Raw genomic sequence first — 18,372 nt, forward strand, 5'->3', positions numbered from 1 at the left:
AGCAGAACGCTGCGTGGTACTAAGCTGGAGCAGAACGCTGCGTGGTACTAAGCTGGAGCAGAACGCTGCGTGGTACAAAGCCGGAGCAGAACGCTGCGTGGTACTAAGCCGGAGCAGAACGCTGTGTGGTACTAAGCCGGAGCAGAACGCTGCGTGGTACGAAGCCGGAGCAGAACGCTGCGTAGTACAAAGCCGGAGCAGAACGCTGCGTGGTACTAAGCCGGAGCAGAACGCTGCGTGGTTCTAAGCTGGAGCAGAACGCTGCGCGGTACTAAGCCGGAGCAGAACGCTGCGTGGTACGAAGCCGGAGCAGAACGCTGCGTGGTACGAAGCCGGAGCAGAACGCTGCGTGGTACAAAGCCGGAGCAGAACGCTGCGTGGTACTAAGCCGGAGCAGAACGCTGTGTGGTACTAAGCCGGAGCAGAACGCTGCGTGGTACAAAGCTGGAGCAGAACGCTGCGTGGTACTAAGCCGGAGCAGAACGCTGCGTGGTACAAAGCCGGAGCAGAACGCTGCGTGGTACTAAGCTGGAGCAGAACGCTGCGTGGTACTAAGCTGGAGCAGAACGCTGCGTGGTACTAAGCTGGAGCAGAACGCTGCGTGGTACTAAGCTGGAGCAGAACGCTGCGTGGTACAAAGCTGGAGCAGAACGCTGCGTGGTACTAAGCTGGAGCAGAACGCTGCGTGGTACTAAGCTGGAGCAGAACGCTGCATGGTACTAAGCTGCAGCAGAATGCTGCGTGGTACTAAGCTGCAGCAGAATGCTGCGTGGTACTAAGCTGGAGCAGAACGCTGCGTGGTACTAAGCTGGAGCAGAACGCTGCGTGGTACTAAGCTGGAGCAGAACGCTGCGTGGTACTAAGCCGGAGCAGAACGCTGCGTAGTACAAAGCCGGAGCAGAACGCTGCGTGGTACTAAGCAGGAGCAGAAGGCTGCGTGGTACTAAGCCGGAGCAGAACGCTACGTGGTACTAAGCTGGAGCAGAACGCTGCGTGGTACTAAGCTGGAGCAGAACGCTGCGTGGTACAAAGCTGGAGCAGAACGCTGCGTGGTCCAAAGCTGGAGCAGAACGCTGTGTGGTACTAAGCTGGAGCAGAACGCTGCGCGGTACTAAGCCGGAGCAGAACGCTGCGTGGTACGAAGCCGGAGCAGAACGCTGCGTAGTACAAAGCCGGAGCAGAACGCTGCGTGGTACTAAGCCGGAGCAGAACGCTGCGTGGTTCTAAGCTGGAGCAGAACGCTGCGCGGTACTAAGCCGGAGCAGAACGCTGCGTGGTACGAAGCCGGAGCAGAACGCTGCGTGGTACTAAGCTGGAGCAGAACGCTGCGTGGTACTAAGCTGGAGCAGAACGCTGCGTGGTACTAAGCTGGAGCAGAACGCTGCGTGGTACAAAGCTGGAGCAGAACGCTGCGTGGTACTAAGCTGGAGCAGAACGCTGCGTGGTACTAAGCTGGAGCAGAACGCTGCATGGTACTAAGCTGCAGCAGAATGCTGCGTGGTACTAAGCTGGAGCAGAACGCTGCATGGTACTAAGCTGCAGCAGAATGCTGCGTGGTACTAAGCTGGAGCAGAACGCTGCGTGGTACTAAGCTGGAGCAGAACGCTGCGTGGTACTAAGCTGGAGCAGAACGCTGCGTGGTACTAAGCCGGAGCAGAACGCTGCGTAGTACAAAGCCGGAGCAGAACGCTGCGTGGTACTAAGCAGGAGCAGAAGGCTGCGTGGTACTAAGCCGGAGCAGAACGCTACGTGGTACTAAGCTGGAGCAGAACGCTGCGTGGTACTAAGCTGGAGCAGAACGCTGCGTGGTACAAAGCTGGAGCAGAACGCTGCGTGGTACTAAGCTGGAGCAGAACGCTGCGTGGTACTAAGCTGGAGCAGAACGCTGCGCGGTACTAAGCCGGAGCAGAACGCTGCGTGGTACGAAGCCGGAGCAGAACGCTGCGTAGTACAAAGCCGGAGCAGAACGCTGCGTGGTACTAAGCCGGAGCAGAACGCTGCGTGGTACTAAGCTGGAGCAGAACGCTGCGCGGTACTAAGCCGGAGCAGAACGCTGCGTGGTACGAAGCCGGAGCAGAACGCTGCGTGGTACGAAGCCGGAGCAGAACGCTGCGTGGTACAAAGCCGGAGCAGAACGCTGCGTGGTACTAAGCCGGAGCAGAACGCTGCGTGGTACTAAGCCGGAGCAGAACGCTGCGTGGTACAAAGCTGGAGCAGAACGCTGCGTGGTACTAAGCCGGAGCAGAACGCTGCGTGGTACAAAGCCGGAGCAGAACGCTGCGTGGTACTAAGCTGGAGCAGAACGCTGCGTGGTACTAAGCTGGAGCAGAACGCTGCGTGGTACTAAGCTGGAGCAGAACGCTGCGTGGTACTAAGCTGGAGCAGAACGCTGCGTGGTACAAAGCTGGAGCAGAACGCTGCGTGGTACTAAGCTGGAGCAGAACGCTGCGTGGTACTAAGCTGGAGCAGAACGCTGCATGGTACTAAGCTGCAGCAGAACGCTGCGTGGTACTAAGCTGCAGTAGAACGCTGCGTGGTACTAAGCTGCAGCAGAACGCTGCGTGGTACTAAGCTGGAGCAGAATGCTGCGTGGTACTAAGCTGGAGCAGAACGCTGCGTGGTACTAAGCCGGAGCAGAACGCTGCGTAGTACAAAGCCGGAGCAGAACGCTGCGTGGTACGAAGCCGGAGCAGAACGCTGCGTAGTACAAAGCCGGAGCAGAACGCTGCGTGGTACTAAGCCGGAGCAGAACGCTGCGTGGTACTAAGCCGGAGCAGAACGCTGCGTGTTACTAAGCCGGAGCAGAACGCTGCGTGGTACTAAGCCGGAGCAGAACGCTGCGTGGTACTAAGCCGGAGCAGAACGCTGCGTGGTACTAAGCCGGAGCAGAACGCTGCGTGGTACTAAGCCGGAGCAGAACGCTGCGTGGTACAAAGCTGGAGCAGAACGCTGCGTGGTACTAAGCTGGAGCAGAACGCTGCGTGGTACTAAGCTGCAGTAGAACGCTGCGTGGTACTAAGCTGCAGCAGAACGCTGCGTGGTACTAAGCTGGAGCAGAACGCTGCGTGGTACTAAGCCGGAGCAGAACGCTGCGTGGTACTAAGCTGCAGCAGAACGCTGCGTGGTACTAAGCTGGAGCAGAACGCTGCGTGGTACTAAGCCGGAGCAGAACGCTGCGTGGTACAAAGCTGGAGCAGAACGCTGCGTGGTACTAAGCTGGAGCAGAACGCTGCGTGATACTAAGCCGGAGCAGAACGCTGCGTGATACTAAGCCGGAGCAGAACGCTGCGTGGTACTAAGCCGGAGCAGAACGCTGCGTGGTACTAAGCCGGAGCAGAACGCTGCGTGGTACTAAGCCGGAGCAGAACGCTGCGTGGTACAAAGCTGGAGCAGAACGCTGCGTGGTACTAAGCTGGAGCAGAACGCTGCGTGGTACTAAGCTGGAGCAGAACGCTGCGTGGTACTAAGCTGCAGTAGAACGCTGCGTGGTACTAAGCTGCAGCAGAACGCTGCGTGGTACTAAGCTGGAGCAGAACGCTGCGTGGTACTAAGCTGGAGCAGAACGCTGCGTGGTACTAAGCCGGAGCAGAACGCTGCGCGGTACTAAGCCGGAGCAGAACGCTGCGTGGTACTAAGCTGGAGCAGAACGCTGCGTGGTACTAAGCCGGAGCAGAACGCTGCGCGGTACTAAGCTGGAGCAGAACGCTGCGCGGTACTAAGCCGGAGCAGAACGCTGCGCGGTACTAAGCCGGAGCAGAACGCTGCGCGGTACTAAGCCGGAGCAGAACGCTGCGTGGTACTAAGCCGGAGCAGAACGCTGCGTGGTACTAAGCCGGAGCAGAACGCTGCGTGATACTAAGCCGGAGCAGAACGCTGCGTGGTACTAAGCCGGAGCAGAACGCTGCGTGGTACTAAGCCGGAGCAGAACGCTGCGTGGTACTAAGCCGGAGCAGAACGCTGCGTGGTACTAAGCCGGAGCAGAACGCTGCGCGGTACTAAGCCGGAGCAGAACGCTGCCTGGTACGAAGCCGGAGCAGAACGCTGCGTAGTACGAAGCCGGAGCAGAACGCTGCGTGGTACTAAGCCGGAGCAGAACGCTGCGTGGTACGAAGCCGGAGCAGAACGCTGCGTGGTACAAAGCTGGAGCAGAACGCTGCGTGGTACAAAGCTGGAGCAGAACGCTGCGTGGTACTAAGCTGGAGCAGAACGCTGCGTGGTACTAAGCTGGAGCAGAACGCTGCGTGGTACTAAGCCGGAGCAGAACGCTGCGTGGTACTAAGCCGGAGCAGAACGCTGCGTGGTACTAAGCTGGAGCAGAACGCTGCGTGGTACCAAGCTGGAGCAGAACGCTGCGTGGTACTAAGCTGGAGCAGAACGCTGCGTGGTACTAAGCTGGAGCAGAACGCTGCGTAGTACAAAGCCGGAGCAGAACGCTGCGTGGTACTAAGCCGGAGCAGAATGCTGCGTGGTACTAAGCTGCAGCAGAACGCTGCGTGGTACTAAGCTGGAGCAGAACGCTGCGGAGTACAAAGCCGGAGCAGAACGCTGCGTGGTACTAAGCTGGAGCAGAACGCTGCGTGGTACTAAGCTGGAGCAGAACGCTGCGTGGTACTAAGCTGCAGTAGAACGCTGCGTGGTACTAAGCTGCAGCAGAACGCTGCGTGGTACTAAGCCGGAGCAGAACGCTGCGTGGTACTAAGCCGGAGCAGAACGCTGCGTGGTACTAAGCCGGAGCAGAACGCTGCGCGGTACTAAGCCGGAGCAGAACGCTGCGTGGTACTAAGCTGGAGCAGAACGCTGCGTGGTACTAAGCCGGAGCAGAACGCTGCGCGGTACTAAGCCGGAGCAGAACGCTGCGCGGTACTAAGCCGGAGCAGAACGCTGCGCGGTACTAAGCCGGAGCAGAACGCTGCGTGGTACTAAGCTGGAGCAGAACGCTGCGTGGTACTAAGCCGGAGCAGAACGCTGCGCGGTACTAAGCCGGAGCAGAACGCTGCGCGGTACTAAGCCGGAGCAGAACGCTGCGCGGTACTAAGCCGGAGCAGAACGCTGCGCGGTACTAAGCCGGAGCAGAACGCTGCGCGGTACTAAGCCGGAGCAGAACGCTGCGTGGTACTAAGCCGGAGCAGAACGCTGCGTGGTACTAAGCCGGAGCAGAACGCTGCGTGGTACTAAGCCGGAGCAGAACGCTGCGTGATACTAAGCCGGAGCAGAACGCTGCGTGGTACTAAGCCGGAGCAGAACGCTGCGTGGTACTAAGCTGGAGCAGAACGCTGCGTGGTACTAAGCTGGAGCAGAACGCTGCGTGGTACAAAGCTGGAGCAGAACGCTGCGTGGTCCAAAGCTGGAGCAGAACGCTGCGTGGTACTAAGCTGGAGCAGAACGCTGCGTGGTACTAAGCTGGAGCAGAACGCTGCGTGGTACTAAGCCGGAGCAGAATGCTGCGTGGTACTAAGCTGCAGCAGAATGCTGCGTGGTACTAAGCTGGAGCAGAACGCTGCGTGATACTAAGCCGGAGCAGAACGCTGCGTGGTACTAAGCCGGAGCAGAACGCTGCGTGGTACTAAGCCGGAGCAGAACGCTGCGTGGTACTAAGCCGGAGCAGAACGCTGCGTGGTACTAAGCCGGAGCAGAACGCTGCGTAGTACGAAGCCGGAGCAGAACGCTGCGTAGTACAAAGCCGGAGCAGAACGCTGCGTGGTACTAAGCCGGAGCAGAACGCTGCGTGGTACTAAGCCGGAGCAGAACGCTGCGTGGTACTAAGCCGGAGCAGAACGCTGCGTGGTACTAAGCCGGAGCAGAACGCTGCGTGGTACTAAGCCGGAGCAGAACGCTGCGTGGTACTAAGCCGGAGCAGAACGCTGCGTGGTACTAAGCCGGAGCAGAACGCTGCGTGGTACAAAGCTGGAGCAGAACGCTGCGTGGTACTAAGCTGGAGCAGAACGCTGCGTGGTACTAAGCTGGAGCAGAACGCTGCGTGGTACTAAGCTGCAGCAGAACGCTGCGTGGTACTAAGCTGGAGCAGAACGCTGCGTGGTACTAAGCTGGAGCAGAACGCTGCGTGGTACTAAGCTGGAGCAGAACGCTGCGTGGTACTAAGCCAGAGCAGAACGCTGCGCGGTACTAAGCCGGAGCAGAACGCTGCGTGGTACTAAGCTGGAGCAGAACGCTGCGCGGTACTAAGCTGGAGCAGAACGCTGCGCGGTACTAAGCTGGAGCAGAACGCTGCGCGGTACTAAGCCGGAGCAGAACGCTGCGTGGTACTAAGCCGGAGCAGAACGCTGCGTGGTACTAAGCCGGAGCAGAACGCTGCGTGGTACTAAGCCGGAGCAGAACGCTGCGTGGTACTAAGCCGGAGCAGAACGCTGCGTGGTACTAAGCCAGAGCAGAACGCTGCGCGGTACTAAGCCGGAGCAGAACGCTGCGCGGTACTAAGCCGGAGCAGAACGCTGCGCGGTACTAAGCTGGAGCAGAACGCTGCGCGGTACTAAGCCGGAGCAGAACGCTGCGCGGTACTAAGCCGGAGCAGAACGCTGCGTGGTACTAAGCTGGAGCAGAACGCTGCGTGGTACTAAGCCGGAGCAGAACGCTGCGCGGTACTAAGCCGGAGCAGAACGCTGCGTAGTACAAAGCCGGAGCAGAACGCTGCGTGGTACTAAGCCGGAGCAGAACGCTGCGTGGTACTAAGCCGGAGCAGAACGCTGCGTGGTACTAAGCCGGAGCAGAACGCTGCGTGGTACTAAGCTGGAGCAGAACGCTGCGTGGTACGAAGCCGGAGCAGAACGCTGCGTGGTACTAAGCCGGAGCAGAACGCTGCGTGGTACTAAGCCGGAGCAGAACGCTGCGTGGTACTAAGCCGGAGCAGAACGCTGCGTGGTACTAAGCCGGAGCAGAACGCTGCGTGATACTAAGCCGGAGCAGAACGCTGCGTGGTACTAAGCCGGAGCAGAACGCTGCGTGGTACTAAGCTGGAGCAGAACGCTGCGTGGTACTAAGCTGGAGCAGAACGCTGCGTGGTACAAAGCTGGAGCAGAACGCTGCGTGGTCCAAAGCTGGAGCAGAACGCTGCGTGGTACTAAGCTGGAGCAGAACGCTGCGTGGTACTAAGCTGGAGCAGAACGCTGCGTGGTACTAAGCTGCAGCAGAATGCTGCGTGGTACTAAGCTGCAGCAGAATGCTGCGTGGTACTAAGCTGGAGCAGAACGCTGCGTGGTACTAAGCCGGAGCAGAACGCTGCGTGGTACTAAGCCGGAGCAGAACGCTGCGTGGTACTAAGCCGGAGCAGAACGCTGCGTGGTACTAAGCCGGAGCAGAACGCTGCGTAGTACGAAGCCGGAGCAGAACGCTGCGTAGTACAAAGCCGGAGCAGAACGCTGCGTGGTACTAAGCCGGAGCAGAACGCTGCGTGGTACTAAGCCGGAGCAGAACGCTGCGTGTTACTAAGCCGGAGCAGAACGCTGCGTGGTACTAAGCCGGAGCAGAACGCTGCGTGGTACTAAGCCGGAGCAGAACGCTGCGTGGTACTAAGCCGGAGCAGAACGCTGCGTGGTACTAAGCCGGAGCAGAACGCTGCGTGGTACAAAGCTGGAGCAGAACGCTGCGTGGTACTAAGCTGGAGCAGAACGCTGCGTGGTACTAAGCTGGAGCAGAACGCTGCGTGGTACTAAGCTGCAGCAGAACGCTGCGTGGTACTAAGCTGGAGCAGAACGCTGCGTGGTACTAAGCCGGAGCAGAACGCTGCGTGGTACTAAGCTGGAGCAGAACGCTGCGTGGTACTAAGCTGCAGTAGAACGCTGCGTGGTACTAAGCTGCAGCAGAACGCTGCGTGGTACTAAGCTGGAGCAGAACGCTGCGTGGTACTAAGCTGGAGCAGAACGCTGCGTGGTACTAAGCCGGAGCAGAACGCTGCGCGGTACTAAGCCGGAGCAGAACGCTGCGTGGTACTAAGCTGGAGCAGAACGCTGCGTGGTACTAAGCCGGAGCAGAACGCTGCGCGGTACTAAGCTGGAGCAGAACGCTGCGCGGTACTAAGCCGGAGCAGAACGCTGCGCGGTACTAAGCCGGAGCAGAACGCTGCGTTGTACTAAGCTGGAGCAGAACGCTGCGCGGTACTAAGCTGGAGCAGAACGCTGCGCGGTACTAAGCTGGAGCAGAACGCTGCGCGGTACTAAGCCGGAGCAGAACGCTGCGTGGTACTAAGCCGGAGCAGAACGCTGCGCGGTACTAAGCCGGAGCAGAACGCTGCGTGGTACGAAGCCGGAGCAGAACGCTGCGTAGTACGAAGCCGGAGCAGAACGCTGCGTGGTACTAAGCCGGAGCAGAACGCTGCGTGGTACGAAGCCGGAGCAGAACGCTGCGTGGTACTATGCCGGAGCAGAACGCTGCGTGGTACTAAGCTGGAGCAGAACGCTGCGTGGTACGAAGCCGGAGCAGAACGCTGCGTGGTACTAAGCCGGAGCAGAACGCTGCGTGGTACGAAGCCGGAGCAGAACGCTGCGTGGTACTAAGCCGGAGCAGAACGCTGCGTGGTACTAAGCCGGAGCAGAACGCTGCGTGGTACTAAGCCGGAGCAGAACGCTGCGTGGTACTAAGCCGGAGCAGAACGCTGCGTGGTACAAAGCTGGAGCAGAACGCTGCGTGGTCCAAAGCTGGAGCAGAACGCTGCGTGGTACTAAGCTGGAGCAGAACGCTGCGTGGTACTAAGCTGCAGCAGAACGCTGCGTGGTACTAAGCCGGAGCAGAACGCTGCGTGGTACTAAGCCGGAGCAGAACGCTGCGTGGTACTAAGCCGGAGCAGAACGCTGCGTGGTACTAAGCCGGAGCAGAACGCTGCGTAGTACGAAGCCGGAGCAGAACGCTGCGTGGTACTAAGCCGGAGCAGAACGCTGCGTAGTACGAAGCCGGAGCAGAACGCTGCGTGGTACTAAGCCGGAGCAGAACGCTGCGTGGTACTAAGCCGGAGCAGAACGCTGCGTGTTCCTTAGCCGGAGCAGAACGCTGCGTGGTACTAAGCCGGAGCAGAACGCTGCGTGGTACTAAGCCGGAGCAGAACGCTGCGTGGTACTAAGCCGGAGCAGAACGCTGCGTGGTACAAAGCTGGAGCAGAACGCTGCGTGGTACTAAGCTGGAGCAGAACGCTGCGTGGTACTAAGCTGGAGCAGAACGCTGCGTGGTACTAAGCTGCAGTAGAACGCTGCGTGGTACTCAGCTGGAGCAGAACGCTGCGTGGTACTAAGCTGGAGCAGAACGCTGCGTGGTACTAAGCCGGAGCAGAACGCTGCGTGGTACTAAGCCAGAGCAGAACGCTGCGTGGTACTAAGCCGGAGCAGAACGCTGCGTGGTACTAAGCCGGAGCAGAACGCTGCGTGGTACTAAGCCGGAGCAGAACGCTGCGCGGTACTAAGCCGGAGCAGAACGCTGCGCGGTACTAAGCCGGAGCAGAACGCTGCGCGGTACTAAGCCGGAGCAGAACGCTGCGTGGTACTAAGCTGGAGCAGAACGCTGCGTGGTACTATGCCAGAGCAGAACGCTGCGTGGTACTAAGCCGGAGCAGAACGCTGCGTGGTACTAAGCTGGAGCAGAACGCTGCGCGGTACTAAGCTGGAGCAGAACGCTGCACGGTACTAAGCCGGAGCAGAACGCTGCGTGGTACTAAGCTGGAGCAGAACGCTGCGCGGTACTAAGCTGGAGCAGAACGCTGCGCGGTACTAAGCCGGAGCAGAACGCTGCGTGGTACTAAGCTGGAGCAGAACGCTGCGCGGTACTAAGCTGGAGCAGAAGGCTGCGCGGTACTAAGCCGGAGCAGAACGCTGCGCGGTACTAAGCCGGAGCAGAACGCTGCGTGGTACAAAGCCGGAGCAGAACGCTGCGTGGTACTAAGCCGGAGCAGAACGCTGCGTGGTACTAAGCCGGAGCAGAACGCTGCGTGGTACTAAGCCGGAGCAGAACGCTGCGTGGTACTAAGCTGGAGCAGAACGCTGCGTGGTACGAAGCCGGAGCAGAACGCTGCGTGGTACTAAGCCGGAGCAGAACGCTGCGTGGTACTAAGCCGGAGCAGAACGCTGCGTGGTACTAAGCCGGAGCAGAACGCTGCGTGGTACTAAGCCGGAGCAGAACGCTGCGTGGTACTAAGCCGGAGCAGAACGCTGCGTGGTACTAAGCCGGAGCAGAACGCTGCGTGGTACTAAGCTGGAGCAGAACGCTGCGTGGTACTAAGCTGGAGCAGAACGCTGCGCGGTACTAAGCTGGAGCAGAACGCTGCGTGGTACTAAGCCGGAGCAGAACGCTGCGTGGTACTAAGCTGGAGCAGAACGCTGCGTGGTACTAAGCTGGAGCAGAACGCTGCGTGGTACAAAGCTGGAGCAGAACGCTGCGTGGTCCAAAGCTGGAGCAGAACGCTGCGTGGTACTAAGCTGGAGCAGAACGCTGCGTGGTACTAAGCCGGAGCAGAACGCTGCGTGGTACTAAGCTGGAGCAGAACGCTGCGTGGTACTAAGCCGGAGCAGAACGCTGCGTAGTACTAAGCTGGAGCAGAACGCTGCGTGGTACTAAGCTGGAGCAGAACGCTGCGTGGTACAAAGCTGGAGCAGAACGCTGCGTGGTCCAAAGCTGGAGCAGAACGCTGCGCGGTACTAAGCCGGAGCAGAACGCTGCGTGGTACTAAGCCGGAGCAGAACGCTGCGCGGTACTAAGCCGGAGCAGAACGCTGCGCGGTACTAAGCCGGAGCAGAACGCTGCGTGGTACGAAGCCGGAGCAGAACGCTGCGTAGTACGAAGCCGGAGCAGAACGCTGCGTGGTACTAAGCCGGAGCAGAACGCTGCGTGGTACGAAGCCGGAGCAGAACGCTGCGTGGTACTATGCCGGAGCAGAACGCTGCGTGGTACTAAGCTGGAGCAGAACGCTGCGTGGTACGAAGCCGGAGCAGAACGCTGCGTGGTACTAAGCCGGAGCAGAACGCTGCGTGGTACGAAGCCGGAGCAGAACGCTGCGTGGTACTAAGCCGGAGCAGAACGCTGCGTGGTACGAAGCCGGAGCAGAACGCTGCGTGGTACTAAGCCGGAGCAGAACGCTGCGTGGTACTAAGCCGGAGCAGAACGCTGCGTGGTACTAAGCTGGAGCAGAACGCTGCGTGGTACAAAGCTGGAGCAGAACGCTGCGTGGTCCAAAGCTGGAGCAGAACGCTGCGTGGTACTAAGCTGGAGCAGAACGCTGCGTGGTACTAAGCTGGAGCAGAACGCTGCGTGGTACTAAGCTGCAGCAGAATGCTGCGTGGTACTAAGCTGGAGCAGAACGCTGCGTGGTACTAAGCTGCAGCAGAACGCTGCGTGGTACTAAGCTGCAGCAGAACGCTGCGTGGTACTAAGCCGGAGCAGAACGCTGCGTGGTACTAAGCCGGAGCAGAACGCTGCGTGGTACTAAGCCGGAGCAGAACGCTGCGTGGTACTAAGCCGGAGCAGAACGCTGCGTGGTACTAAGCCGGAGCAGAACGCTGCGTGGTACAAAGCTGGAGCAGAACGCTGCGTGGTACTAAGCCGGAGCAGAACGCTGCGTGGTACTAAGCCGGAGCAGAACGCTGCGTGGTACAAAGCTGGAGCAGAACGCTGCGTGGTACTAAGCTGGAGCAGAACGCTGCGTGGTACTAAGCTGGAGCAGAACGCTGCGTGGTACTAAGCTGCAGTAGAACGCTGCGTGGTACTCAGCTGGAGCAGAACGCTGCGTGGTACTAAGCTGGAGCAGAACGCTGCGTGGTACTAAGCTGGAGCAGAACGCTGCGTGGTACTAAGCCAGAGCAGAACGCTGCGTGGTACTAAGCCGGAGCAGAACGCTGCGTGGTACTAAGCTGGAGCAGAACGCTGCGTGGTACTAAGCCGGAGCAGAACGCTGCGTGGTACTAAGCCGGAGCAGAACGCTGCGCGGTACTAAGCCGGAGCAGAACGCTGCGTGGTACTAAGCTGGAGCAGAACGCTGCGTGGTACTAAGCCAGAGCAGAACGCTGCGTGGTACTAAGCCGGAGCAGAACGCTGTGTGGTACTAAGCTGGAGCAGAACGCTGCGTGGTACTAAGCCGGAGCAGAACGCTGCGCGGTACTAAGCTGGAGCAGAACGCTGCGCGGTACTAAGCCGGAGCAGAACGCTGCGCGGTACTAAGCCGGAGCAGAACGCTGCGTGGTACTAAGCTGGAGCAGAACGCTGCGTGGTACTAAGCTGGAGCAGAACGCTGCGCGGTACTAAGCCGGAGCAGAAGGCTGCGCGGTACTAAGCCGGAGCAAAACGCTGCGCGGTACTAAGCCGGAGCAGAACGCTGCGTAGTACAAAGCCGGAGCAGAACGCTGCGTGGTACTAAGCCGGAGCAGAACGCTGCGTGGTACTAAGCCGGAGCAGAACGCTGCGTGGTACTAAGCTGGAGCAGAACGCTGCGTGGTACGAAGCCGGAGCAGAACGCTGCGTGGTACTAAGCCGGAGCAGAACGCTGCGTGGTACGAAGCCGGAGCAGAACGCTGCGTGGTACTAAGCCGGAGCAGAACGCTGCGTGGTACTAAGCCGGAGCAGAACGCTGCGTGATACTAAGCCGGAGCAGAACGCTGCGTGGTACTAAGCCGGAGCAGAACGCTGCGTGGTACAAAGCTGGAGCAGAACGCTGCGTGGTCCAAAGCTGGAGCAGAACGCTGCGTGGTACTAAGCTGGAGCAGAACGCTGCGTGGTACTAAGCTGGAGCAGAACGCTGCGTGGTACTAAGCTGCAGCAGAATGCTGCGTGGTACTAAGCTGCAGCAGAATGCTGCGTGGTACTAAGCTGGAGCAGAACGCTGCGTGGTACTAAGCCGGAGCAGAACGCTGCGTGGTACTAAGCCGGAGCAGAACGCTGCGTGGTACTAAGCCGGAGCAGAACGCTGCGTGGTACTAAGCCGGAGCAGAACGCTGCGTGGTACTAAGCCGGAGCAGAACGCTGCGTGGTACTAAGCCGGAGCAGAACGCTGCGTGGTACTAAGCCGGAGCAGAACGCTGCGTGGTACAAAGCTGGAGCAGAACGCTGCGTGGTACTAAGCTGGAGCAGAACGCTGCGTGGTACTAAGCTGGAGCAGAACGCTGCGTGGTACTAAGCTGCAGTAGAACGCTGCGTGGTACTAAGCTGGAGCAGAACGCTGCGTGGTACTAAGCTGGAGCAGAACGCTGCGTGGTACTAAGCTGGAGCAGAACGCTGCGTGGTACTAAGCCAGAGCAGAACGCTGCGCGGTACTAAGCCGGAGCAGAACGCTGCGTGGTACTAAGCTGGAGCAGAACGCTGCGTGGTACTAAGCCGGAGCAGAACGCTGCGCGGTACTAAGCTGGAGCAGAACGCTGCGCGGTACTAAGCCGGAGCAGAACGCTGCGCGGTACTAAGCCGGAGCAGAACGCTGCGTGGTACTAAGCTGGAGCAGAACGCTGCGCGGTACTAAGCTGGAGCAGAAGGCTGCGCGGTACTAAGCCGGAGCAGAACGCTGCGCGGTACTAAGCCGGAGCAGAACGCTGCGTAGTACAAAGCGGAGCAGAACGCTGCGTGGTACTAAGCCGGAGCAGAACGCTGCGTGGTACTAAGCCGGAGCAGAACGCTGCGTGGTACTAAGCCGGAGCAGAACGCTGCGTGATACTAAGCCGGAGCAGAACGCTGCGTGGTACTAAGCAGGAGCAGAACGCTGCGTGGTACTAAGCCGGAGCAGAACGCTGCGTAGTACTAAGCCGGAGCAGAACGCTGCGCGGTACTAAGCCGGAGCAGAACGCTGCGCGGTACTAAGCCGGAGCAGAACGCTGCGTGGTACTAAGCTGGAGCAGAACGCTGCGTGGTACTAAGCTGGAGCAGAACGCTGCGTGGTACTAAGCTGCAGTAGAACGCTGCGTGGTACTAAGCTGCAGCAGAACGCTGCGTGGTACTAAGCCGGAGCAGAACGCTGCGTGGTACAAAGCTGGAGCAGAACGCTGCGCGGTACTAAGCCGGAGCAGAACGCTGCGTGGTACTAAGCCGGAGCAGAACGCTGCGTGGTACTAAGCCGGAGCAGAACGCTGCGTGGTACGAAGCCGGAGCAGAACGCTGCGTAGTACAAAGCCGGAGCAGAACGCTGCGTGGTACTAAGCCGGAGCAGAACGCTGCGTGTTACTAAGCCGGAGCAGAACGCTGCGTGGTACTAAGCCGGAGCAGAACGCTGCGTGGTACTAAGCCGGAGCAGAACGCTGCGTGGTACTAAGCCGGAGCAGAACGCTGCGTGGTATAAAGCTGGAGCAGAACGCTGCGTGGTACTAAGCTGGAGCAGAACGCTGCGTGGTACTAAGCTGGAGCAGAACGCTGCGTGGTACTAAGCTGCAGTAGAACGCTGCGTGGTACTAAGCTGGAGCAGAACGCTGCGTGGTACTAAGCTGGAGCAGAACGCTGCGTGGTACTAAGCTGGAGCAGAACGCTGCGTGGTACTAAGCCAGAGCAGAACGCTGCGCGGTACTAAGCCGGAGCAGAACGCTGCGTGGTACTAAGCTGGAGCAGAACGCTGCGTGGTACTAAGCCGGAGCAGAACGCTGCGCGGTACTAAGCGGAGCAGAACGCTGCGTGGTACTAAGCCGGAGCAGAACGCTGCGTAGTACAAAGCCGGAGCAGAACGCTGCGTGGTACTAAGCCGGAGCAGAACGCTGCGTGATACTAAGCCGGAGCAGAACGCTGCGTGGTACTAAGCTGGAGCAGAACGCTGCGCGGTACTAAGCCGGAGCAGAACGCTGCGCGGTACTAAGCCGGAGCAGAACGCTGCGCGGTACTAAGCCGGAGCAGAACGCTGCGTGGTACTAAGCCGGAGCAGAACGCTGCGTGGTACTAAGCCGGAGCAGAACGCTGCGTGGTATAAAGCTGGAGCAGAACGCTGCGTGGTACTAAGCTGGAGCAGAATGCTGCGTGGTACTAAGCTGGAGCAGAACGCTGCGTGGTACTAAGCTGCAGTAGAACGCTGCGTGGTACTAAGCTGGAGCAGAACGCTGCGTGGTACTAAGCTGGAGCAGAACGCTGCGTGGTACTAAGCTGGAGCAGAACGCTGCGTGGTACTAAGCTGGAGCAGAACGCTGCGTGGTACTAAGCTGGAGCAGAACGCTGCGTGGTACTAAGCCGGAGCAGAACGCTGCGTGGTACTAAGCCGGAGCAGAACGCTGCGTAGTACAAAGCCGGAGCAGAACGCTGCGTGGTACTAAGCCGGAGCAGAACGCTGCGTGATACTAAGCCGGAGCAGAACGCTGCGTAGTACAAAGCCGGAGCAGAACGCTGCGTGGTACTAAGCCGGAGCAGAACGCTGCGTGATACTAAGCCGGAGCAGAACGCTGCGTGATACTAAGCCGGAGCAGAACGCTGCGTGGTACTAAGCTGGAGCAGAACGCTGCGCGGTACTAAGCCGGAGCAGAACGCTGCGTGGTACTAAGCCGGAGCAGAACGCTGCGTGGTACTAATCTGCAGCAGAAAGTGTCCTTGTCCTTGTCACACACCCAAAGTGTCCACAAAATTTCGTCCGAATCCGTCCACAACTTTTTGAGATATCCTGTTCACAGACAAACAAGCAGACAAATGGGTGAAAACATAACATCGGTCCACCTTTGGTGGCGGAGGTAATTAGGACGTAACATAGGGTTGACATAATTAGGTAATTAGGGTTGACAGAACCTTCTCCACCTTCTCAGGTACAAAAGACACAGAATTCAGGAGTAGTTGGGTGAATACCGAGAGTGAGGGGTTGGGGACACAACATTTGGAAGCAAACACAGAATTGAGCCATTCAACCTTCTCTGTTGGAGATGGAGGAGATGTTGGAGATGGAGGAGATGTTGGAGATGGAGGAGATGTTGGAGATGGAGGAGATGTTGGAGATGGAGGAGATGTTGGAGATGGAGGAGATGTTGGAGATGGAGGAGATGTTCAACCCTAACAGCTTGAAGAGAGGGAAGAGATGGAGGGAGAGCATATACCGGAGACTGACTTGACAAGGTACCACCAGGTTTTAGGGGAGGGAGACAAGTTTGAAAGTTCATTCTTGAGGTTGGACAGATGTTGTTTTCTGGCTCTTCTGAGAGTGGACACAAACAAAACAAACAACACATCAGTGTCCTTTTAGCCTGACAGGATGACTGCGAGGCACACGTGACTCTGAGGTGTCAAGCATGGGTTAAATTCCCGACCCCGACTATAAACGGTGTTTTTCGTTCTTCGCAGGCAGGTCGTTGCATCGTGAACTACACCATCCCTCGGATGGACGATAAGCTGGTTTTATGGTCTGCTGGCATTAGCTGCTGGACATTAGAGATCGATGCCTGGTGTTGGCTTAATGGCGAGAATCGTGGACTTGGGATCCTGGGATCCTGAGTTCAAATCCCACTTGGCTGTTTAATTAATACCAGGTGGGGTTGACTCTGCCCGTCATCCTTCCGAGGTCGGCAAAATGAGTGCTAGCTTGCTGGTATCCTGTGTCGGAGTGGCGACCCGTCCAGGATTGTGCCTAATAGCCAAGGAGACTGGTTCGGCAGCACCAACGCTCTGCACAGAGTACGGTCCCAATGGATGGATGGATGGATGGATGAGAGACCAACGCTGTCTTTCATTCACGAAGGGTAAACGAGTAATCACCGGCACCCTGAACAAATGATAAGTCCCTGCCTAAATCAGCTTGAGTCGAAGTTCAGGCCTGTCCAGGGTCAAACACATTTCCCGACCAACCCCACTAGTTTGAGACAATTTTTGGTCGTCAAAGGGGCAGCATTTGATGAAAGGTACCTTGAAATAACTCACAAGTATTATTGCAGTAAGATTTTTTTTGTTCCCATCCAAAGTGCAATCCCTTCTTACCAGCAAAGCATCAGAATGACCATTTTTAGATGCTTCATCTTGTTTGGGATCGAATGTAGACCCGACTATAAACGTGAGCACGCCAACAACTGAGCTATATTGCTGCCACCAGGTGAGCTATTACCAGGTGCAGAAAATGGTCATTCAGGTTGTGACCATGCCATATCCCAGAATTGCTGACATCGGAGAGAATTGCAGTAACTTGTGATACGTTTCAAGGACTTCCACGATGGAGCCATTTTGAAGGTTGACTCACCGGGTGGCAGATTTGTGCGAACATGCACAACCAGATCCACCCACGCATCGCCAAGGGCAGGAATTGTGCCGACGCATGTCCGTAGCTGTCTGAGCTCGCCAGGCCACGAACTCCAAGCTCGCTCGAATCTGGGGCCACCACCATGACCTACACCCTCACACCGTGTGGATGACTGTTCGTCTTACCTGCGTACTTTTCACCTAATCATCTGTCTGACACTCGTGTTTTGATGCTTGATATTCCTTCAATGAGCTAGCAGGATGGCTTAGACTTAGAGGATAGAGATACTCCTCCAAGCTATCTCGCCTTGGTTGGAATTTGTGCCCAGCTGTAAACTACCATTCTGGTGTTTCACAGGCAGAGAGATTCATCAATGTGTGTGTGTGTTGGCTTTTGAATGGACGTGAAAGATCCCACGGTGTCCTTTGGGAAGAGTATAGATGAGCTATCGCCGGCACCCTGAAACACATTACAAGTTCCTGTCCTGACTTCCTGCGTCAGAATGTCCACCTGACCAGGATTGTCACCTTGTAACTGCTTCGGCATCACCAACACTCTTCATAGGGCATGGTACATGATGATGATGATGATGATGATGATGATGATGATGATGATGATGATGATGATGATGATGAATTAAGCCACAACCATAATTACATTGATTATTATTTATATATTTATTAGTTTGGGGACACTGATCAATCAATTGGCATGAATTCCAATTGTCGGTTCGATTGTAAATGCAAGTCTCGTGCATCCCAAGAGATAATCTTGAATTTGAAGGCAAAGCTTAATTTCCGGAATTGCTTTTTTAATAATGTTCAGAGCTCTCGACCGTGAAATGTGTGATAAGTTCACACTTAAAGCATCACATATGGAGTACAAAATGTAGTGGTGACTGGGTAGAGGATTGTGCGGTTAGAAAATTGTTACCCAGAAGCAAAACAATGGCTATTGTTATCTTCAAACATTGGGACAAAAGAAACTCATTTGAAGTCATTTGATGCATACATTCACATTCCTGATCACCTTAAAATGGGTCAGTGCAAATGTAAAGGGACACATTAATATAATTCACGTCTCAATGGTCGAATGAAGCTTCCATTCAACTCTGTTATTGTATCGTTGAAAGGACTTGATGGAGAAGAGTGGCAGATTTCACTCAAAACCAATGATTAACCATCATTTCATTCACAATTAGTGTTCATTCATTGTTAACCCATCAGGGATTTTATCATATCTTAGGGGGGGGAGGGAGGGAGAAGGAAGCTCAGTGTTGG

Source organism: Eptatretus burgeri, chromosome 13, assembly GCF_056783735.1.
Source record: "Eptatretus burgeri isolate ZD-2024b chromosome 13, Ebu_testis_v1, whole genome shotgun sequence".
Taxonomy (NCBI): Eukaryota; Metazoa; Chordata; class Myxini; order Myxiniformes; family Myxinidae; genus Eptatretus; species Eptatretus burgeri.